Source organism: Trichoplusia ni, chromosome 3, assembly GCF_003590095.1.
Source record: "Trichoplusia ni isolate ovarian cell line Hi5 chromosome 3, tn1, whole genome shotgun sequence".
Taxonomy (NCBI): Eukaryota; Metazoa; Arthropoda; class Insecta; order Lepidoptera; family Noctuidae; genus Trichoplusia; species Trichoplusia ni.
Window position 1 is genome coordinate 4223102 of NC_039480.1, and position 24793 is coordinate 4247894.

Below are 24793 nucleotides of genomic sequence, written 5' to 3' on the forward strand. Positions count from 1 at the left end.
TTTTAAAAACTGCTAGTAACATTTATTTAAATAAAAATCACAAATATCTAGGCACCACGTTGGCTTTGGCTCCGGTTGGGTCTGAAACTAGTCGGGCGATCGCGATAAATACTCATAAGCAAACCGTTGTATCATAAGTATGAACACAAACTTCGCCATTAAGACTTGACCGGTTAAAAAAAAAAACATACACATCAACATCTGCAATCTTAGTAAAACTATCATCTTACGCGCAGTATGTTAATCTCAAAACGAAATCAAACGAATACTATCTTTATCAGAAGAGCAAAAGGTATATTTTCGAATGCAACATGAGCATGTAACTTATGTGACATGGTTTCTCAGTAAGGCATGACCTGTTAAGGTTGATGCCGATTTTATTATAGCATTACGTAAGGTTATAAATTCGATGTTTTTTCTTCTTTAAAAAGAACTGCTTTGCTCAATAAAAGCTTTTACGGTATGGCTTCAAAGATTTGTAATAGAACTAGCTGTCGTCCGCGTCTCCTATGTAACCCTATGTTACTTCTTATCCCTCCAAGAACATGTGTACAAAGTCTTATGACGATCGGTTTAGTATTTTCGATTGAAAGCGTAACAAACAAACTCTAGATCACATAAACAATTTAATTTAATTTAATGTTTTGGAGGCTTTCACAAACATTTAAGCCACATGCACAAATACACCGAGAATTAGGACAAGCATTCGTGGATCACACACATGCTTGTCCTGCGGGGATCGAACCCGAGACACGTCGCGCTCAGTGAGTTTGGCGTGGTTCGTCACCGACATTCCTCATGATAGTTTTCTTTACTGATAGCGGTTTAACTTCACCTAATCTGTCATCATGACACACGGTTGGTACTTGGTACTAAAAGTGACAGGACGTTGCAGGGCGGAGCTGATAAGAACAGCCTTCCGCGTTACTCTAACTTAAATATAAGTCACCGTTACTGTTCAATTTAGGTGTTTTTGAGGACTTTCTTTATTAGAAGCGGTACTTTCTTGTTTTTTTTTTCTAATTTTCAGGAGGCAATCCGTTTTACCCTTTGGCTTGGACTTTATTACTAAGGCGTCTGTTTGTCACTAGTCTGTATATCAGTAACCGTGAGTTTAATCATCGTTTAGTATAGTTATAGTTTTGATAGCTGACGTTTTGACGATTTTTGTTTTTATTTTGGCTATTTTTAGGCAAACCTCAGTGCAGCCAATCCAAAAGGCACTTGAATGGTAATATTAGACGTTTTTAAAGAGTTGCTTTTTCAGTTATCAGCAACATACAACATATAGATGATCAGACAGATCTTATTTGTATTGATTAGCTAGCATTCTAAAAACAGTTTTCTTTTATTATACTGCTCCGAAGGGATTTAGTCCTTTGTAGGATTTTGCCAGCATACTAGTTTAATAAAAACATCCATACTCAGAAAAAGTTTCCGCGTATCACACAAATGCTTGTCCTACGCGAGCTTCGAACCCACGACACGTCCCATATAGTGGACTTAACATCGTACCCAGTACCACTCGGTTATCCGTGTAAGCGCCAGATTTTACAAAAAAAGTCAAAAATGACACACTATCTACAACATACCAACCCTATCTGGGCACACCCTTACAGGCAAGCCCTGTTTCAGTTACACAATACACAGATATACAAACACATAGCTATCGATAGTTTGAACAAATATATTAAAGGCGTGGATTTGGGAGATATTGCTTCACATATATGCATTTTTATAATAATAATAATGTTCTACAACTTTCACACAACGCCATCTAGTCTCAAACTAAGCCGAGCTTGTATTATGAGTACTAGAAGACTGATAAACATACTTATATATGTATTTTATAAATTCATACATATTATAGATAACTGGGTTGAGGAGGTCAGATTGGCAGTCGCTCCTTGTAAAACACTGGTACATAGCTGAATCCGGTTAAACTGGCAGCCGACCCCAACATAGTTGGGGAAAGGCTAGGCCGATGATTATACATATTATAGATAAATTGTATGGAAATATCCTTATCAGCACTTAATTCTAATAATAACTAAAAAAATCTAGAAAAGATCGGACATATTTTAAATTTTTCAATAATACCTATTCACAAATATTATTTGTAATCTTTTGTAAATGCCACTACATTTACAAAAGATTACAAATGTGGTATAATTTTAAATTTAGTTTTAAGAACATTTTGTACACCAATAATACTGTTTGTTTTCCCCAATAAAATAAATGAAATAACGGTTTTTCATGCGTATTCATCGGCATTGTCCGATTAGCTTCGCAATTCAAACTCTTTCCTCCTCACTCAAGCTCGACGCATCGTCATCTCATGATTAAGGAACAGTTGGGTCCAAAACTATAGAAAACATCATTATTTGAGACCTTAACATGTTTGAAGTGCATTTAGCCTCAATAATAAATAAGGTAATAAATTCAAAAGGAAAACAATTTACTAACTTATCTTGAGATATAAGGAAAGTAATAATCGACCAAGGAAAGTCCCTAACTCGCAACTCATTAAAAACAGTTAAGAATTGATTTTATAATAACTATTTATATGTGGGAATATCAGAGGCAATTGACATTACAGTCAACTTGACTGACCTCTTCGGTCTTGTGGTTAGACGTGACTGTTAAACCATAGGTTGTGGGTTCGAATACCATCTAAGATAAATGTTTCTGGGATGTGGACGATCATTTGTTTTGTTTTTGAGTGTTGTCTAATATATAAAGTTCACGTGTACAGTGTTACACCTTCGTAACGGCTTGATCGATTTTCCTGAAATTTCTCATAAACAAGGGGTTTAAAATAATTTATATGGCAAAGCAACATTTGCTGGATCAGCTAGTTTATCTATAACAATAATATTCCACAACATTCACACAACGCCATCTATTCTCAACTTTACAAGACACATACATAATATAGCTAAATTACACTCAGATACAGAACGCAACAAAAAATGATCGTGCACAACACACAAACATTTCTCTTGGGTGGGAATCGAACCTAGGACCTCTAGTATAGCAGTCAGGGTCACTAACCACTAGACCAACAGGCCAGTCTTGTCAAAACCGAATATCATTCTCAACACATGAAGTTTTCTATTCATTTTCCATTCTTGACGACCGCGACCTCCGTGGTCGAGTGGCGTACGCACCGGTTTCAAGATGTCGCTAGTTCTGAGGTCCCGGGTTGGATCCCTGGTCGGGTCAATGTAAAAAATTCACATTTCTACATTGTCTCGGGTCTGGGTGTTTGTGGTACCTTCGTTGTATCTGAATTCCATAACACAAGTGCTTTAGCAACTTATTTTGGGATCAGAACAATGTATGTGATGTTCTCCGCATTTATTTTTAATTTTCCACATCAAATAGACCATACAGCCATACACGTCATTAGATCATCGTCATTCGTCATATGTTATACCGGATTGCAGTAAGGTCTCGAACCATTGTTGGACGGATACGAGTCAAGTTGAGCGAGTCACTAGCGCCAGTACACTTGACCGTGGCTACTGGCAAGGTCGAGTGACATAGGACTTGTGTTGAAGCTTTATAACTGCTATGATTAAGTTTTCCTTTAAGTTGAGGAGTGGCAAGAAGGTTAAATCTATATTAATATTATGAATGCGAAAGTATCTCTGTCTGTCTAGCTTTCACGCCAAATCTATTGAACCGAGTGTAATGAAATTTGGTACACATCTGTGTACCTCAGATACCTCAGATATCTGGTACCTGTGTATTCTCAGATAGCCTGAGAAAGGACATACGTCGCAACTTTTTTTTTAATATACTTGGAATCTTTAAAAATTGAAATTTTATTTTAAAGGGGGGCGGGGGACATCTGTTTTACACAGAAACGGGAACCGTCGCGCGCTGTAAACTAAACTAAACGCAGACGGATTCGCGGGCAACATTTAGATTTCTTTTTAAACTAAGTGGAATTTAGGACGCAGAGATCCAATTTTAATAAAAAAAAAAACAGTATTTTTGAGGGCCAGTATGAAAAGGCTACAAAAAATCTAATTTGAATTAAAATTAGTCACCAAACATATTTATGTTCGTAACAACGTGCTGAACCCTCGGCTTACCGGGAAACATGACATTGTTCTAATTTTCCTTGAAAAAAAAACTGTGTCACCCACTTGTGTTTTTCTTACCTTTTCTTTAAACCTTTTACTATTGGTAACTTTTAAATAGGATTGGATTGGTTTAATCTGAAATCCAGCTTAACTACCCTAAAGGGGGGACCCAAGCATAATGCTGTCGCTATAACTTTACGCTGCCGTTATTCTAGTCTTTGTATATGAAATACTACAAGCTACGAGTATATTTAAACAAATAAACGTTTACACTATTCAAGTAAACAATTACTTGGTATAAGTTGTGCTAAAACAAGGCGCGATTCAAGGTTATTAACTAGTTAGCCAGTTAAAGGTATTTTCTTACTGGTCTCAGTATTCAAACTGAATCAATCAATCCATTCGGCCTATCGAGATTCACTACTGAACATAGGCCTCCTTCAAGTAGCGCCACAACACCTGATCCTCCGACCTCTATGTAGAGACAGAGATAGCTTTTCAGGGTGGTCTTACGTAAAGGGCAAAGAAGGGGTTTGATTGCTAGAGATCCGCTGTGTGTACGTCCATTATCACGCCATATCTCATAAAAGAGACCTTATTACTAAAGTCACAAGGTCTTTAAAAAATAACGAAACCCGCAGTAAGGAATTTAATCCTTGTGTCGCGGGGGGTTATACAAATCACATGCGCCCAGTGGGTTTGGCGTGGTGACCTCAACCAACCGTCCGTGCAGTCAAAACTTGCAGTCTGTCTATTCATCCATCATCTAACCGTATCACATAAACTATTATAGCTACACGGTTGAAAATTTCACAAGTGATGTATGACTGCTGCCGTAACGTAAGCACACAGAAACTAATGGCGACATTTGGTGCGGTCAAAAACATAATTGGTAAACAATTTTGTAAATGTATCTTTCTTTCGCCTATTTTTGCAGAACCCTCAATCACTAGTCTAACTTTTATTCAAAGGTTTTTCCGTTCATCAGACTCCCGCATTAAGAAACTTAATAGCTGGGGTTTGACAAAGATTCAAGTCACATGCACAAAGACACCCACACTCAGGACAAGCATTCGTGGATCACACAAACGCTTGTCCTACACGGATCGAACCAACACGTCGCGCTCAGTGGGTTTGGCGGTGGTGACCTCAACCATTCGACTATCCGTGCAGTCAACATCAGTCTAAGAGCCACTGGGCGCTGGATCTTAGGCTCTAGAAAGACCTACTGCAATTGAACTGCAATCACATTGCACGGTTGGTTTGCAGATCTATAGCAGTCGTGTCAACTGCACTTGAAAAGCAATTTGCGGTTGGATTGCATTTGATATACGGTCCGTCTGTCTAGACCCTTAAGTGTACGATTGCTTGAATGGTAAGAATGGCGAATATTACCAACAGATACATATAGATATATGACTGTAAGTGAATTTTGTTTACTATGGGCGTGCAGCAGGCACGGCGAGAGTACGCGCGGATGGTGATATGTAACGAGGAGGCAAGATATAAACTTTTATGAAGAAAATTTGAATGAAGTTGCTGTTGAAGCGAAAATTGCATTTTGTTTATATAAAGTAAATAATGTTGAAGATGGTTTTGCTTTTTTGTGGTTATAGGTGTGAATTTGGATGCATCAGATAATGGAGGGTTGAAGATACATAAAAAACCGATCAAATGTCAGACAAGAGAAATTGCGACGTACAGGACCAAAAAAAAGCAAAGAGAATGAGTCACCCATAAAATGTAAGGCCCTACCATCTGTGCTTAACTTCGATGTTATTTTTGTTGAAATAGCGGCAACAGAAATAAATAGTTGTTATGAAAAGCAACTGTTTAGCAATCTTGGTTCAAGAGATACAGTCTGCTGGCAGACGGACGGATTGACAGACGACCCTTAGTAACAGGTTTCCGTGCCTGAAGTGCAAAAATGGAACCCAATGGAATCCATACAATTTTGCAATACATTGCGAACAGCTTTATTTTGTCGCAATGCGATTTAGTAAAATATTTGACAATAACAGATATGCTATATTACTTAATTAAATATTAAGTAACACCAACGTAATAAATAGCAAATCGGTTGAGATAAGAGGTGAAATAATGATAAAGAATAAAAATATATCAATAACACACGTACAAATAATGACGTATAATAGGTAGAAATAGTTACAGAAAAATCTTCTTATCATATGTTTGATGTACAACCTGGATACCTGGTGTCAGAGTTGCCGCCCGTAGACCTCTGACGTGACGCAACACACACTTGTACAATTCTCAGGTGTGTCCTCCTCACGATGTTTTCCTTCACTGTTATCAGCAAGTGATAATAGGGATGATGATTTTTTTTTCATTGTCCTTGTTGTAGTTCAATGCATAACATTTTTTGTGTGCCGAAATCATAAATTGATCAAATTGTCGTGAATTAAACTTACGCGTGACGTCACAATTGTGTATAAATTATACGAGACCGTTAAGTCATAAGCGGGGTCCCCTAAACTTTACAGTTAATCTTTGTTAATATTTCTTGTCACTAAAATACGTGTCTACCACTGTTTTTATTACCTAAATGAAGGACTAAACAAATTTCCAGTTTAATACCCAATCATCATGCATATTACTTTCCAACCCACATGAATTCGAAAAGACATTGCTTTGTCCCAGGATTCGAACCTGCGACCCTCGACTTGGCAATCCAACAGTCCTACCATTGGACTACCACTACAACACTGTTAAAAAATGATAAATGCGGACAACATCACATACATTGTTCTGAACCCAAATTAAGTTCCAATACAACGAAGGTACCACCAACACCCAGACCCGAGACAATGTAGAAATGTGAATTTTTACATTGACTCGACCGGGGATCGAACCCGGGACCTCAGAGCTAGCGACACCTTGAAACCGGTGCGTACGCCACTCGAACTCGGAGGTCGTAAAAGACCTTCTACTATATACGTAACACCATCCAAGTTTGTTTTTCTAATAAACATATTCATATAAATGCATTTGAGATTCTAAGCTCAATAATTTACTATAATCTATGCGTAAATACTATTTGCACAGCTGTTACGATTATTATAATAATCGTTGCAATTATACTTACAATAAAAACTGCATACTATGTATTTTAAAGCAAATCACGTATAAATTAAAAGCATTTATAAATATGAATTAAAAACGTAATATTATCAATGAATAAATTTTTAAACTTGTACGACGCAAAAATATATTTTGTGATAACTAGTTCTTTCAATTCTTTATTGCATACCATAATGTGCAAAATTGATCAATTATTAAATTTTAAATTTACAGCATTTGGCACAGCAAAAGTAAGAAAGAGGAGGAATATGCTAATTAGTACATTTTTATGTAATCTATACTAATATATAAAGCTGAAGAGTTTGTTTGTTTGTTTGAACTAATCTCAGGAACTACTGGTTCAAAATGAAAAATTATTTTTGTATTCAATAGATCCTTCATCGAGGAAGGTTTTAGGCTATAAACCATCACGCTGCGATTAATAGGAGCGAAGATACAATGGAAAATGTGGAAAAGACAGGGTAGATAATCATAACTTATATCTTCTAACCACGCAGACGAAGACGCGGGCAACAGCTAGTATCTTATATTTTTAACGAACTTAACAATTACAACGGTCACAAATTCAATTAGTGACCAATTTTCTGGCAGATTTCATTATTACCTGCTTATTTGGACGGGACCCCTCACTATCCCGAGTTCGTGTCGCACTTGTCTGTTTTTTTTTTCTACTTTTCCATATCAATGATTGCACTATGCCATAGATAAAGATTCCACAGCCCTACCTTTGCAACATCCGGTGTGTTTCACTGAAAAATGACTGACTTTCACTAGTTTGTCATATCCTGTCGTAATCTTAGTTGGAAAAAGGTTTTTGTAGGTTATCTTACTACCTAAATAGTTGATAAGCTAGAAAAATATTAATTACTTTTAAATGACTCCCGCTTTATTAATTTTACCCTAGTTTCGCAAACATTCAAGTCACATGAACAAAGACACCCAGACTCAGGGCAAGCATTCGTGGATCACACAAATGCATGTCCTACGTGGGGATCGAACCCGCGACACTTCAAAAACGGTGCGTGATATATCATCTATATATCCGTGTTGTCATATTTATGAAGTTCTATTCCATATACTTTCATAGTAAACTACACTATTTTTATCCAGCGATCTATACAAAATAATAAATTCAAGGAAATCACCAAATCACGAAACACAGAGATTCGGCCAAACTTAATTCACTCACCAACAAAATAAATATAGAAACCAAAAAAAAATACTTAACACAAGCTTTGTTGTCTACGAAAAGTTAACTTTAAATCAAGGAAAACAGTTATCTGTTTCAATACAACAAAACTTCACAAATATAATTTCAACAAAAAGAAAACAGATAACCGTACAAATGAGACCAGCAAAAACCAAGCCTTAAAAAACCGACCGGAAAATATCCAAAAATGGCTATCACGAAATATTGACATATTGCATGACACCATCCACCATTGACCGTACACAAGACAGCTGCGCGTGCGCAACTCGCAGTCAGTGTGGCTCCGACCGTCGCGGGCGTCAGACGTGTTGTCACAACAAACAGTGCAGTGCATTACGATATAGTGAGAAAAAAAAAAGTGTTTTGAATAAAAAGAAACTTGTGAAGTGTGCACAGTTATATTAAAAATTGTAAGTTTTATGAAATGATGTTTTGTTTGTTTCATTAATATTCTGTTATTGCATATCAATAAGTTATTTTTTAGGTATGTTTTGACGGAAAACTTTTTGGTAATATTATATCTATACTAATATATAAAGCTGAAGAGTTTGTTTGTTTCTTTGATTGTTTGTTTGAACGCGCTAATCTCAGGAACTACTGGTTCAAATTATTATTTTTTTATATTGAATAGACCATTCATTGAGGAAAGTTTAAGGCTATATACTATCACGCTGCGACTAATCGGAGCGAAGATACAATGGAAAATGTGGAAAAAACAGGGCAGGTATCAATCATAACTTATATCCTCTAACCACGCGGACGAAGTCGCGGACAACAGCTAGTTATGAATACATGCAGAAACTCGAGATTATTATAAATATTTTTAGTGTTACTAGGCGATACGTTTTCGTATAGGTCAAAGCTGTTGAAGAAAGGTCTTAGAGATTTAACTTGTATTGTGAAACGGGTCTTTATATCTTTCGATCACTAAATATATGATACCTAAAATATATTTGGCCAGTTTATAATGAAAAATACGCAAAAAAAAATACTCAACAAATTCTCTACATTTCGGATCTGGGTTTCCGGAAAATCTTTTTAACAGACCGGGTTTAAATTGAAGTTATACCGTGTGTTCAAATGCAGACGATACACAAGTCGAATGTTATTATTTTATATCAAAGTCAAAGTCAAATTCCTTATTTCAACTGGACCAGTATAAATATGGCACTTTTGAACGTCAATTTAGTTACACAATATTAAAATCTGAAGTGTCGTCTGTCGGTCAGTCTCCTACCGAAGCTAGGTCCGCTCGTTCGAAAGCTAGATTCCCATGAAGAAGAACGAGCAAGAAACTCCATGGTTACGCTTTTTCACGCTTGTCTATGGGTAGGTATTAAAGAAAAATCTTTGATGGAAATTCGTTAAAATCTTTTAGGATCTTTATCCAGTTCACCACACTATGTTTTCCTTCACATTTTCACAAAGTGACGTACTAAATTAGGAAACAAAACCCTCAGGGGGTGTAAGCGTTGCATATAAAGGATTGCAACGCATTGCCATACGCCGACACAAAAACGCGGATGACGTAGCACCGCGGTTCAGGTTTAGTCAGTAAGAGTCTGACACTACCCATTTCCTCCCCCGAGGGAGCGAGTGTCTCTGAGGATTCCCCCGCTTTACCAACAAAAAATTAAGGTAGAGTTAGAGTAGTTGAATTCTATCTTTGCTTAGGAAGGAAAATCGTTAAAAGCTTCTAGGTTATATATCCAGACTAGCTGTTGCCCGCGACTTCGTCCGCGTGGTTAGAAGATTGTTATCTGATGATTTTTATCGGCCCTGTTTTTTACACATTTTCCATTGTATCTTCGCTCCTATTAGTCGCAGCGTGATGGTTTATAGCCTAAAACCTTCCTCGATAAATGGTCTATTCAACACAAAAAGAATTTTTCAATTTGAACCAGTAGTTCCTGAGATTAGCGCGTTCAAACAAACTCTTCAGCTTTATATATTAGTATAGATATACCATACTATGTTTCCCTTCAAATTTTATCAATAGAGTCTTACAATAGTTAAGAAAATTTACATGACTTTATCAAGACACATTAGTTTTTATAATTGGCTGCGAATCGAAGCTATGACCTCTTACACTGAACTAAGAAATTCTATAAACACTTTGAAACACCATTTTCGCTTGATTCGAACTTGGACTCCTTGCAATACCTCCCTCCGTGGTCGAGTAGCGTACGCACCGGTTTCAAGGTGTCGCTAGCTCTGAGGTCCCGGGCTCGATCCCCGGTCGGGTCAATGTAAAAATCACATTTCTACATTGTCTCGGGTCTGGGTGTTTGTGGTACTTCCGTTGTATCTGAATTCCATAACACAAGTGCTTCAGCAACTAACTTTGGGTTCAGTACAATGTATGTGATGTTGTCCGCATAAATACAACTCCGATAATTGAATCTATCTAAGATACATGATTGTAACACCCATCTCAATCTATACTATCTATACTCTATATATACTAATATATAAAGCTGAAGAGTTTGTTTGTTTTTAACGCGCTAATCTCAGAAACTACTGGTCCGAATTGAAAAAATATTTTTGTGTTGAATAGACCATTCATCGAGGAAGGCTTTAGGCTATAAACCATCACGCTGCGACTAGTAGGAGCGTAGATACAATGGAAAATGTGAAAAAAAACAGGGCAGGTATAAATCATAACTTATATCTTCTACTCACGGGGACGAAGTCGCGGGCAACAGCTAGTGTTAGAATATATTTCTATACGTTTTCAAACAACTTTTTTTGCGGTTCTTATATTGATACAGAAAAAAAAACATTAGGTGGTAAAAAGTGGATAAAAGCACTTGTTACCGGATCTAAAAGTTAACTAACCGGTCAAGTGCGAGTCGGGCACGAGCATTAATATTTTCGATGCATTATCTATAAAGAGAACAAAAACATACAATGTCATTATTAAATGATGTAACGGTTTACTCGCGCGTATTTATCGGGGTAGCCCGACTAGTTTCGGAACCAACCATACAATGTCGTGTTAATCTATTTAGATATAAATTGAATTCCGGTTTTTTAGATACGTGAAAATTTCTATCAAAAAAATCATGACCTAAAGGTTAGTGATAGGCGGACAGACGGCGAGGTCTTAGTAATAGGGTCCCGTTTAACCCTTCAGCTGCGGATTCCAAAAATAAAATCTATAATATATTATGTTCTGCTATAAATCAATGTTTGAGCGACAAAATACAATGATTAAACTTTTTGCCAAAAGAGGAAAATGATTTGATAATTTTAAGATGGAATAATTAAATTTAAATGATATAGTTAAGGATGAAGTTAAATTATTAAGAATCTTCTTTAATAAATTGTTAGGGCCTACCTTTTTTTAAGCGGTTTTGAGTCATGTTTAGCTCTCAACCGAATCAGTTAAATACCGTACTGTATAGAAAACGTACCCAAAATTTAACGTGCCTTCAATCTATCAATCAGAGGTTAAGCTAAGCTTGACGCGGTTGTTCCTCGGTGTTTCGGTAGGCACGTTAAATTGTGGACCCCGGCTGTTATTCCTACATCTTTGACAGTCGTTACAGGTAGTCAGAAGCTTGAAAAGTCTGACAACCAGTCTAACCAATTAGATTGGAAGCCGACCCCAACATAGTTGGGAAAAGGCTAAGCTGATGATGAAAAATTAACGTGCCTTCAACGCGAAGCAACTCGATAGGACATAGATGTTCACCCATCCACGGGCCGACCTTATCAAGTGTAGTTTAGTTACTCTCCTTAGTAAAAATATAATGAAAAATCTTCATCAACTAATAGAATAGGTATTTTGTATATGTCCGGAGTATATTTCTACTTTGTATACAAACCGTTTGACCGACAGACAAAGTGTTTTGTTTATGCATTCGTCTATTGTTTGTCTGTCATTTGAATAACATTATCAATTGACCGCCAAACTAGGCATGTTAGTATCGCCGGATCTGTTTACAAACAATCATTAAATATTTAGATCGGTACATTCTAATATACATTCTAGTCAACTCGTAGCTAAACTAAAACTGAACAGGTTGATCGATCACAGATTAGGCTACACTTGATATGTTCGCTCCTTAGACCATCTATGTCCTCCGTTCCTCCGTGATTTGGATTGCACGTTCAATTGAGCGTCCCGGCTGTTATTTACACATCTTTGACAGTCGTTACAGGTAGACAGAAGCTTGAAAGTCGGACAACCAGTCTGACTAAGGGGTATCGTGTTGCCCAGGTAACTGGGTTGAGGAGGTCAGATAGGCAGTCGCTCCTTGTAAAACACTGATACTTAGCTGCATTCTGTTAGACTGAAAGCCGACCCCAACATAGTTGGGAAAAGGCTAGGCCGATGATGATATTTGTAACTAAAACTCCTGTATATTGATTTCAAACCCCAATTGACTAGTTTTATTAAAAAAACTGGTTTAATTGTTAGCAATAACAGTTAACACTTTACATGCAGTCGAAAATTTACAATTCGTATTTGAAGGTCTATTTACAACGACAAAATACAAATGACTTTTGCTGTAAATTAATAAATAAATTCGATACGTGTCTAATCATACTTCACAGACAAATAAAGCAAAAGGATTGAATTGAACAAGATATTAATGTCATGGTCCAAATACGTGATCAATGTACTAGCTGTTGCCCGCGGGCCCGCCCGCTACAAATAAAATGATCCCACGGAAACATAAAATCGGGATAAAAACCACCCTATGTGCTAATCCTGGTTATAAACTATCTGTGTACCATGTTTCGTCTAAATCCGATCAGTGGTTTTTGCGTGAAAGAGGAATACATACAAACTTTCGCGTTTGTAATATTAGTAAGATGTATGAACAACGCTGTCTGATCCTTGAAGGACTTACGAACTTGCTAGACGTGATAAAAATATTAATAACATCAAAATATATTTTTCTATCACAGCATTATCGACAAATAACCATAGTTCACATAAATACTTAGACCTTGTTTAGTCCTAGCTACCGCATTAGGTTAAGTAACCTTTAATGGTAGATTAGTGTGTTAATTAAATAAATAAATAAATATTACTTTGCATTTTAGAAAAAAATCCCTAAAATAATAAAACTCAATTTTAAGTTGGTGTTAATATTTACATGTAGGGACTAAAATTACATCAAATTGATCAAGGCTGTATTATAAATACCTAACATTATTGCAAAAGTAATTGATTCGTTTGTAAAAAAAAACTTATTGAACTAACGAAATAAAATCATGTTTTATTGTTATACATAAAATGTATATGATACAAAGAAAATATGCTTTTGAAATACACAATAAATTTACAAGCGGAAGTTAATAAAATGCTGGTCTTTTCAGACAAAGATTTTAGTTTTTATAGAGGTGATAGTTGAGTGATATGACCTATCCTAACACTGTTGGTCAAATGGCTAGTGGCCCTGACTGCTATACTGGAGGTCGTGGGTTCGATCCCGATCCCGGACAAATGTTTGAGTGATGAGCACGATCATTTGTTCTGTGCCTGGGTGTGATTTATCTATAATATGTATGTATTTAGAAATATATAAGTATGTTTATTAGTTGTCTAGTACTCATAATACAAGCTTTACTTAGTTTGAGACTAGATGGCGTTGTGTTGTGTGAAATAAAAAACTGCCTGTTCCTACCAGGTAAGCCTCTGGACGTACTTTTGACGACGGTTGACCATCTTTGTCATAAATTGTTCTTTCGCATTTTGGAAGACACGATAAATTGTATGTCCCGGCTGTTATTCATACATCTTTGACAGTCGTTACAGGTAGTCAGAAGCTAGAAAGTCCGACAACCAGACTAAATAAAAAAAAAAAAGGTATCGTGTTGTCCAGGTAACTGGGGGTTGAGGAGGTCAGATAGGCAGTCGCTTTATAAAACACTGGTACTTAGCTGAATTCGGTTAAACTGGAAGCCGCCCCTAACATAGTTAGAAAGAAGGCTAGGACGATGAATACAAAATAGCTTTATAGATTTAACAGAAAACAACAAATTCTACGAAAATCAAACAATTGTAGAACCACGTGTATAGTATACCTAAGCCAATATAACTTTAATGCGAGATCCGGTTTAGAAAAACTACATAAAATAAAAATAAAAACAATCAAATTCACATCCTTGCATTGGAATGCCAAAAAAAGTGAGTATCTCGATATTGTTCCGTTGACCCTGCTAAGGTCCAAAATGTCCGATAAGGGGCAAATAATTATTGAAACTTAAAATGAGACAACGATGCAACAAAGTGGTGGTTGAGATTCTTCAAATACAAATGAATATTGAACTCTTTGTTTAACCGACTTTAGATAAGTCTTAATTCATCCGTTTTTCTCTAGAGTATTCTTCAGAGCTTCGAACTGGATAATCTGATTTTCTCACGTTTTTAAACACTCACTTTTCTTGTTTGTTTGTCGTTCCGGTTGGATTTTTTTTAGCTAGCAGGTTGATATTTTCAGAGTAGCTTCAAACCCGACGACCATGCAATTTCCAACTATTTGATCAAATTTGAATGGAGTGGCATTAGGTCGTAAGTTTTTAGTTTTTTTCTTCTATTAATTTATTGGTGATGGTGGTGTTGAATCTATTAATTTATTGGTGATTATTTTCATTTAAATTGAAAGCTGTTTTAACTCTGACACCAGATACTTACAAAATGAAGTCAAAGATTAATTTAATAACAATAATATTCCAAAACAATCACACAACGCCATCTAGTCTCAAACAAAACAAATCTTGTATTATAAATACCTACTAGAAAACGGACAAACTTATATATTTCTAAAAACATACATAACGCAGAAAAATCAATCATGCTCGTCACATAAACATAAGTCCTGAGTGGGGATCGAACCCACGACCTTTGGGACAGCAATCGGAACCACTTACCACCAGACCAACAAGCATAGACCTTTTCAAAACAAACACAACGTGATACGATCATTGGTTCCCGGAAATTTAACCGTGTGAATACATAAACGTATCCTTGGTATATTAATATTCTGCCAGCAAGCGGTCTAAACGTCTTGCTGTCTCGTAAATCGGAACGACGTCTGGGAAAACACGCTGAGAAGTCTATTTCGTATAGTTTTACCCGTTTACGTTCAAGCATTATGTATCGTGGACGGAACCAAGAAGGAGACGGGCGCGTCGTCCTGCGCACCCGTTCTTATAAGGAACGAGGGGTAGGCTTTTGACACCTATCCCTTGAGAAGGGGTCCAAAGGACTAGAGCCAGCCAGGGTCACGAAGAGCATGCGCGAGCAATCCCGTGACTCTGGCTAAAGGAGAAGGGGCCCGGAGTGGTGTTAGTCGGTGGAAGTCCCACATACCCCCACGCCGTGCCCTCGGTGTGGGTTGAAGTCAACGTTTCAACCCGGGGAAACAATGGTTAGGTGGACGGAAGGTGGGTGGTGTGGAACAACTTGGGGAAGGTCTATGTCCAGCAGTGGACCGTTGTAGGTTGAATTTATTAAGTAAAATGTAACTAAGAATCTGTATTAATCAGTATTCTTGTCTCAGTCGGAGATATCTAATGAACTGTGTTATATAGAACAGTTAAAATTTTCATAGATGATGTTTTTATTGCAGAAATAGGAAAAAATAATAAATCTTTACGAGGAGCGATTGCCTATCTGACCTCCTCAACCCAGTTACCTGGGCAACAGGATACCACTTAGTTAGATTTTCTATCTTATAACCAGCAACGACAATTGAACGTGCCTTCAAAAACACGGAAGAACTCGTTACAACATAGATGGTCACCCATCCACATACCGACCTTATCAAGTGTAGCTTAACCTGCGACAACTTTTGCAGTTGTAGTTTAACAAACGCTCCTCCAAAAAGACAGTCTTAAATAATATTATATGTAACATTGTGAAGGTCATATTAGTACAGGCCCGATATCGAACCCACGACCTTGCGCATGCGAAACCGGTCATTGAACCTTCGAATATGACATCGATATTACATTTAAACTTGATTTGGTCACTTGTTTGAATGATACATAATAAAAACACTTAAAAGATTTCGAAAATCTTAATAAATGAAGGTTAATTAAACTGAAAGTTATAGAGACTGAGTTAAACGGTAGGGTTTAGGCAATAAAAATAAAAAAAAATATGATAGTAAATTTTGATAGTTTTTATTTGCATTGTCATCGGGTTTGAAGCTACCCTGAAAATTTCAGCCTGCTAGCTTATCGGGAAGTGCATCAAAAATGAGTTTCAAAAATCCACACGACAAACAAACAAACAAGAATGTGATTGTATAAAAACGTGGAAAAATATAAATAAACTAGCTGTGCCCCGCGGTTTGACCCGCGTGAATACGTAGGTCCCGTTCCCGGTGCCTTTATATTAGTGGGGGCGGAGATGTATCCAATAATAACAAAAGTAAAGTCAAAGTCTTTTTCTACAATCTTTCACCGTCGTCCCGGTTGATTTTTACAACTCAATTTTGATACACTTCCCGATAAGCTAGCAGGCTGAATCAGCAGCAGAATTTTCAGGGTAGCTTCAAACCCAATGAGACTGCAGTTTAAAACTACAAAAACGGCTGAACCGATTTTGATTAAATTTACTACATATACCTTTTTTTTATTAAGGAACTCTCCTTATCAAGAGCTCAATTTGCACTTGACCGTTTTTTCTAATCACTCAAAGAATTACACAATGCCACAATTAAGTTTACGATAAAAAAAACAAACGCGTGTTAAGAATACATTAGTGTAAACAATTGTCAATGTATAGGATTCTAGACAATGCTAGCTCGCATTATACTCTGAGCAATCGGCTGTCATGGTCATCATCATCATCCTAGCCTTTTCCCAACTATTTTGGAGTCGGGGTCCAGGCTAACCTGATTCAGCTACGTGCCATTGTTTTGTAGAGCGACTGCCTATCTGACCTCCTCAACCCAGGTACCTGGGCAACACGATACCCCTTGGTTGCACTGGTTGTCTGACTTTCAAGCTTCTGACTACCTGTAACGACTGTCAAAGATGAATAACAGCCGCAGCAATTTTACGTGCCTTCCAATACACGGAGGAACTCGCTATGATAAAGATGGTCACCCATCTACGGGTCAAGCGTAGCTTAACCTGTGATTGATTCCCTTATGCAGTTATAGTTTAGTCACGAGCTCCTCGGCTGTCATGGTATGGGCATTTCATGTGGAGGAATGAGAATCATGTGGTGAGGAGGGCGTTTGGCATGGATATGGAGGATATAACATAATTCATTAAATACCATTGTTTATATAAAACAATAGCTGTTGCCCGCGACTTCGTCCCCGTGGGTAGAAGATATAAGTTATAATTTAGGTATACCTGCCCGGTTTTTTTCACATTTTCCATTGTATCTTAGCTCCTGTTAGTCGCAGTGTGATGGTTTGTAGCCTAAAGCCTTCCTCGATGAATTGTCTATTCAACACAAAAATATTTTTTCAATTTGGACCAGTAGTTCCTGAGATTAGCGCGTTCAAACAAACAAACAAACTCTTCAGCTTTATATCTAATATATAAAATTCCCGTGTCACGGTGTTAGTTACCGTACTCCTCCGAAACGGTTCGACCGATTCTTATGAAATTTTGTATACATATTGGATAGGACTGAGAATAGAACAACATCTATTTTTCATACCCCTAAGTGACAAGGGTTGCCCACACTAAAATTATTATTTTTATTTTTTGGACGATTTTTTTTGTTTTTACTTTTTTATAATGTAGCATTAAAAAATACATCCAACTAGATACAATTTATTTGGCAAAACAACGTTTGCTGGGTCAGCTAGTATTAGTATAGATTAGTATAGACTAGAACAATCTAAAGTCCACGTGGACGGAGTCGCGGGCAACAGCTAGTTATACATAAAATCAAATATAATTTTATCCCGAAACATATGTAAGTAGTGTTATAAATCTTAATAATTATTATAATGTTGATAACATCTTCTCATAAATGATATATATTATGGGCAATATATTCTCTTTTATAGTTAAAGGATAAATATAGATATTTAAGTCACGATATATAATGCATTATGCACAATATTAATTAAAAACGAAGTTGATTGCACGGATAGTCGAGCGGTATAGGTCACCACGCCAAAACCACTGGGCGCGACGTGTTAGTTCGATCCCCGCGTAGGACAAGCATTTGTGTGATACACGAATACTTTTTCTAAGTCTGGGTGACAGGGCAGTACTTTGTGCCGTTAAATAATTTAAAAAAAAATAGACTTACGCTTTAAGAACAACGCCATCTAGTCTCAAACTAAGCAAAGCTTATATTATGAGTACTGGACAACTGATAAACTTACTTATATATTTCTAAATACACACATAATATACATAAAATTACACCCAGACACAGAACAAATGATAGTGCTCATCACACAAGAATTTGTCCTGGGTGAGAATCGAACCCACGATCTCCGGTATAGCAGTCAGGGCCACTAACCTCTAGACCAACAGTCCAGTCAAGTCCTGACCTATATCAATAGAGTTTCACGAACATTCAAGTCACAAGCACAAAGACACCCAGACTCAGGACAAGCATTCGTGGATCACACAAACGCTTGTCCTACGCGGGGATCGAAACACCGCGCCTTAGGTTTGGCGTGGTGACCCATACCAAATTGACCCTCTACATATTAAACCACGTTATTTTTAAACCACACACTATACAATCGCGGTCAAAGTCTTCTTATATAACACGACAGATGTGTTAAACTTTACCGAGATACCATATTGAGATGACCGGTGTAAGCTGACCCCTTATTGAATACTTATTCAACGTGTTTCAAGGTCAAGTTGTACTGGTGATTGTTTTTTTCGGTTACAATGAATAAAGTTAGGATGCAATAAGTTTAAAGGGAAAGTCGGATTACTTAATTTGACCCTACGTTTATGTAATGTATCGTATTATCGTTACTTTGCCTTTTTAACCGACTATGTCACAAGGCGGGTTATGTTTTTATTGTTCTATACCTCATCGGCCTAGCCTTTTTCCCAACTATGTGGCGGTCGGCTTCCAGTCTAACCGGATGCAGCTAAGTACCAGTGTTTTACAAGGAGCGACTGCCTATCTGACCTGCTCAACCTCGTTACCTGGACAACATTTTATTATTCTATACCGAAAAGGTAAAATCAAAACCGTATGTTTATGTTTCCGCTGTTTGACCGTTTGTTACCTGTATCTAATGAACCATGGTGGCTAGAACGTTGGTGATAATATTGGAGTAATTTAACGGTTGCTACGTTTGTAAATTTGATGGGAGACCATACATTTTAAATTTTATTGCCAATGTGTAAGAAAAGGAAACAGTCTCGTTGTATCTTCTTGTCTAAAAACTCAATATAAAATTAACAACAGTGGTTAAAGGTAGTCAGAAGCTAGAAAGTCTGACAACAAGTCTAACTAGGGGGTATCGTGTTGCCCAGGTAACTGGGTTGAGGAGGTCAGATAGGCAGTCGCTCCTTGTAAAGCACTGGTACTTAGCTGAATCCGGTTAGACTGGAAGCCGACCTCAACATAGTTGGGAAAATACTAGGATGTATGTATAAATATTTACAACATCCATAGTAAATACGCCAAGTACATTGTTTTAAACCGTATGACGTCATAGCATTATAATTCTGATCACATCGCACCATCCTAATGATAGGACATTGTCGTAAAATGTATTGTTTATCACTGTATTGTTAAAATAAAGACTTTTATTGTAGAAACAAACGTATCTTGTATCTTTTAAAAGGATATTTTGAGATGTCCCACGGTGAGGCGCCAATACAGAAGCTGTGAATAATGCCAGCCTGTAACTGTCCCACTGTAGGCCTCTCATACAGAGAACGAGCATTGATCAGCACGCTCGTGAGCTGCCCCACGGTGGGGTGCCAATACAGAAGCTGTTAATATCACAAGCCTGTAACTGTCCCACTGTAGGCCTCTCATACAGAGAACGAGCATTGATCAGCACGCTCGTGAGCTGCCCCACGGTGGGGCGCCAATACAGAAGCTGTTAATATCACAAGCCTGTAACTGTCCCACGGCAGGCCTCTCATACATAGAAAGACCATTGATCCGATTTCTTGTGAGCTAGTCGCGTACTAAGATCTCAATATTTATAAAAAAAAACTGTATCTGTTGAAAACATCAACTATCAAGGTTCATTAGATAAGCACACACAGACAAGCAAACAACGGGTCTTAGCAACAGGGTCCTGATTATTGCTTTACCCTTTGGGTCCATATCCAAAAAACAAACTACATCAAAGAAACTCTTACTTTCAAGTAAAAATCATAACTCCTTTATTTCGAAGTCGGTTAATTACTAATATACACATGACACCAATTGATGAAGATAAACGGTCTCGGTTAAACAAATAATCAACGTTTAACCTTTAAATCTGTAGTTTTGTAATACTTCACTTAAACTTAACGTTATTACTCAAGTACGCTGTGTGGAGAATATTAGGCTTAAGTTTTTAAACGATTGTAGCTAAAAAATAATTATTAATATAAACTGTCATAATTACATACATCAAGTACTTAAAAAACCTGTCAAGTGAGAGTCGGGCTCGACACAGAGGGTTCCGTACAACAAGGCTAAAGAAAAACAAATTTACAAAATTAATAGATTTGATAAATCTAGCAACCGACATTTTTAAATGTCGCGCCATCAAAATTTGATCAAAATCGATTCAGCCGTTTTTATAGTTATAAATTGCATTGTCATCGGATTTGAAGCTATCCTGAAAATTTCATCCTGCTAGCTTATCGGGGAGTGACTCAAAATTGAGTTGCAAAAATCCAACCGGAACGACAAACAAACAAGAAAAGTGAGTGTTTAAAAACGCGGGAATAAGCATATTAGACGGACAAAGGGTCATGTGTCACTAAATTAAAAGTTTATAATACCTCTAAAACATTTTTTCGAATGGAAAAAGTGGTTTTAAGAAGGGTGATGGGGGTTTTCAAAGTCGAAAAATATGAAACTTTTCTTGGAATGGACTACGGCTTTCAAATTTGACTTAAATATTGTGGTAAATCTATACTTCTATACTAATATATAAAGCTGAAGAGTTTGTTTGTTTGTTTGAACGCGTTAATCTCAGGAACTACTGGTCCAATTTGAAAAAATCTTTTTGTGTTGAATAGACCATTAATCGAGGAAGGCTTCAGGGTATAAACCATCACGCTGCGACTAATAGGAGCGAAGATAGAATGGAAAATGTGAAAAAAATAGGGCAGGTATAAATCATAACTTATATCTTCTACCCACGGGGACGAAGTCGCGGGCAACAGCTAGTATTGAAATATGAACACAGCGACTTTTGGGCATAAAGGCTTCATTTTATCCCAGCAATCCCACGGAAACGGCAACCACCGCGCTATAAACTGAAGTCCACGCGGACGGAGTCGCGGGCAACAGCTAGTCACATTAATAACGCATAAGTTAACTAAGTACTTGCTTGTCTCTAAAGTATCTATGAAAACGTGTGTTTACATCATAATATGTATGTGTATTTATAATTACCAGTTTCAATCGTACACATATACATAACCAGTTTTGTGTGGTCTACTAACACGAATCGTTTGAAAATAACATTTGCAATGCATTTGAAGACCTTTTGCAAATAATTTATACTAATATATGAAGCTGAAGAGTTTGTTTGTTTCTTTGTTTGAACGCGCTTATCTCTGGAACTACTGGTTGAAATTTTAAAAAATATATTTGTGTTCAATGGAGGAAGGTTTTAGGCTATATTCCATCACGCTACGACTAATAAGAGCGAATATAAAATGGAGAATGTGGAAAAAACAGGGAAAATTATTCATCTTCGAGGTCTTCCGTTCAAAAATTCCTAATATCTTCTAACCACGCGGACGAAGTCGCGGGCAACAGCTAGTTATTTATACATACACATATTAAAAAGGCCCAAAGGAAAAATTAAATAGGTAGGGAGAAACTGCACGGATAGCCGAGTGGTTGGGGTCACCACGCCAAAATCATTACGCGCGACGTTTCTATTCGATCCCCGCGTAGGAAAAGCATTTGTGTGATCCACGAATGCTTGTCCTGAGTCTGGGTGTCTTGTGCATGTGACTTGAATGTTTGTGAAACCCCCGCATTACAAGGATTTTATATATGTAATTGAGAGGTAAGCCAAAAAAGAAATACCACGGAAAGCTACTAATATTGATATAAACGCGAAAGTTTGTACGTATGGATGTTTGTTCCTCATTCACGCAAAAACTACTGTACGGATTTAGACGAAACTTGGTACACAGATAGTTTATAGCTAATATTAACACATAGGATATATTATATATTTTCATCCCGATTTTATGTTCCCGTGGGATCATTTTCTATTCATAGCGGGCTGCGGGCAACAACGGACAAAGCTAGACTTTAATATTTCCGTCTAAAACACACAAAACATTCAAAAAGTCGTTTCATACTTCGGGATCGAACTCGAGACGTTGTTATTAGAAGTCGAGGGGTCTTACCACAAGTCTATCACCTATAACACAAGGTCTTTCATTACCAGTGTTGCATATAAACGTTTAATAGTTAAACTGAACGATTATTGTCGACATCCTGATATTAATCTTATGAGAAAACGTAGACAATGATGATGTTCTTGAATTAATTGTGTAGTTAACGACTGTTGCTAATTTCACTGTGCTTGGGTTAACGTACTTTCTGGGTTCAAGTTTTTCAGATGTAAGTGTTATTGTTATAATTTTCGTGACGAATTCATGATAAGTTATTAACGGTTTTATTGAGAGTATTTTTAGAGGGATCGAGAGATCGACTGATTTTGAAATCGAAGTGAGTCATATGCAAAAATGGTTAAGTGTGATTCAGAATTGAGACACTAAGAGTTCTGTACAAATATAGGCTAAAGAAATTGCGATACAAATTCAGGCTCAAAGAAGTGCAACAAAAATTGTTCACCCATCAAAATTATGACCGTAATTAGCGTTTCTTTTACTTTTTTGTTTTAGCTTCAACAGAAATACATACCTCAACAGTTGACATTACACCTATCTGACTATCACAATTCTTGGAATACAGCCTGGTGATAGACGGACCGACGGACTGTCAGATGGACGGATGGACAGACTTACGTACGGACGGATAGACATACTTACCGACGGACAGACATACTTACGGATGGACAGACAGACTGACGTATTAACTAACGGACAGCGGAGCCTCAGCCCTATTTCCAACCCTCTGCTGTCTGTCTGTTTGTACCCTTTAGCTACATAACAATAATCGTATCGTTTCGTTTCTATGACATTGCCGTCTTGACCTCAACGCACGCAATATCTTACACAATGCTTACTACACTCGGAACGCAGATTTGCTTGCTTAGATATTAACAGATGCGCTGTCGTAATGTTTAGGGGGAATATTAGTCCAGCGATGGGCAAAAAACTAGATGGCAAAAAAAACATTCCGAGGTTTATTTTCATTACTAGCGACATATTGCCCACTGCAGGGCAAAGGATCCCCACTCTTTTTCGACTTGTCTCTCTCAAAAGCAATGAATTATCAGTTCGGTAAGAACATATCCATTTTCGAAAGATAGAATGACACGATTTATATGTATTTTCTTTTTAATCAAATGTCTAAAATAGAATATAAAATAAAGATAATTAAACGCATGGAAGTGGGGCTTCACCACTTGGCACTAAAACTGACCTGGTAAGTGATGACACATCATCATCATCATCATTCCCCTGCCCTTATCCCAATTATTTTATTTGGGGTCGGCGCAACATGTCATCTTCTTCCATACCTTCCTATCGGCCGTCATCTCACAAGAAACACTCTTTACAGCCATATCGTCTCACACAATCCATCCATCGTTTTTTTGGTCGTCCTCTTCCCCTATATCCATCCACATCCATGCTTAACGCCTTCCTCACCACATAATTTTCATTCCTCCGCATAACATGCCCATACCATGACAGCCGGTGATGACACATGAGATTTCAATTATATTTAATATTTCAATTAGGTATATTTAATACACTGAATAAAAGAAATACGTAGGAAGGTTTAAAGTTAGGACTTCAAATAGAAAAACTACTGAACAAAACCTCATGAAATTGGTTGAGAAAAGTATAACAGGTTTTAATTTCAAATCATGTAAAATAAAAAAAAAACTTAACAAAATCGATTCACCCAGTCCAAAGTTGTCAGGTGACAAACATAAAAAAATACCGTTAAATTGAAAACCTCCTTTTTTTAAACCATTAAACTATTGGCAATATAATCTGCGATTTAGGCCTTTACACATACATGAGTTATTCATTAAGCAAGGTAATATTTACGAGTTTAATATGAATCTATGATAAGCCGATAGAA

At 37.0% G+C, this 24793-nt stretch overlaps 2 protein-coding genes across 10 annotated transcripts in view; one reads left to right on the top strand and one right to left on the bottom strand.

The window, feature by feature from the left end:
- Window positions 1-24793, bottom strand: part of LOC113508942 — a 100788-nt gene that overhangs the window by 28719 nt on the left and 47276 nt on the right. The window lies entirely within an intron of this gene.
- LOC113508944 overlaps window positions 8369-24793 on the top strand; it is a 56276-nt gene continuing 39851 nt past the window's right edge. The window contains exon 1 of the mRNA XM_026892155.1: window positions 8369-8816. The gene's annotated coding sequence lies outside the window, so the exon portion shown is untranslated. The remainder of the gene's footprint in view (window positions 8817-24793) is intronic.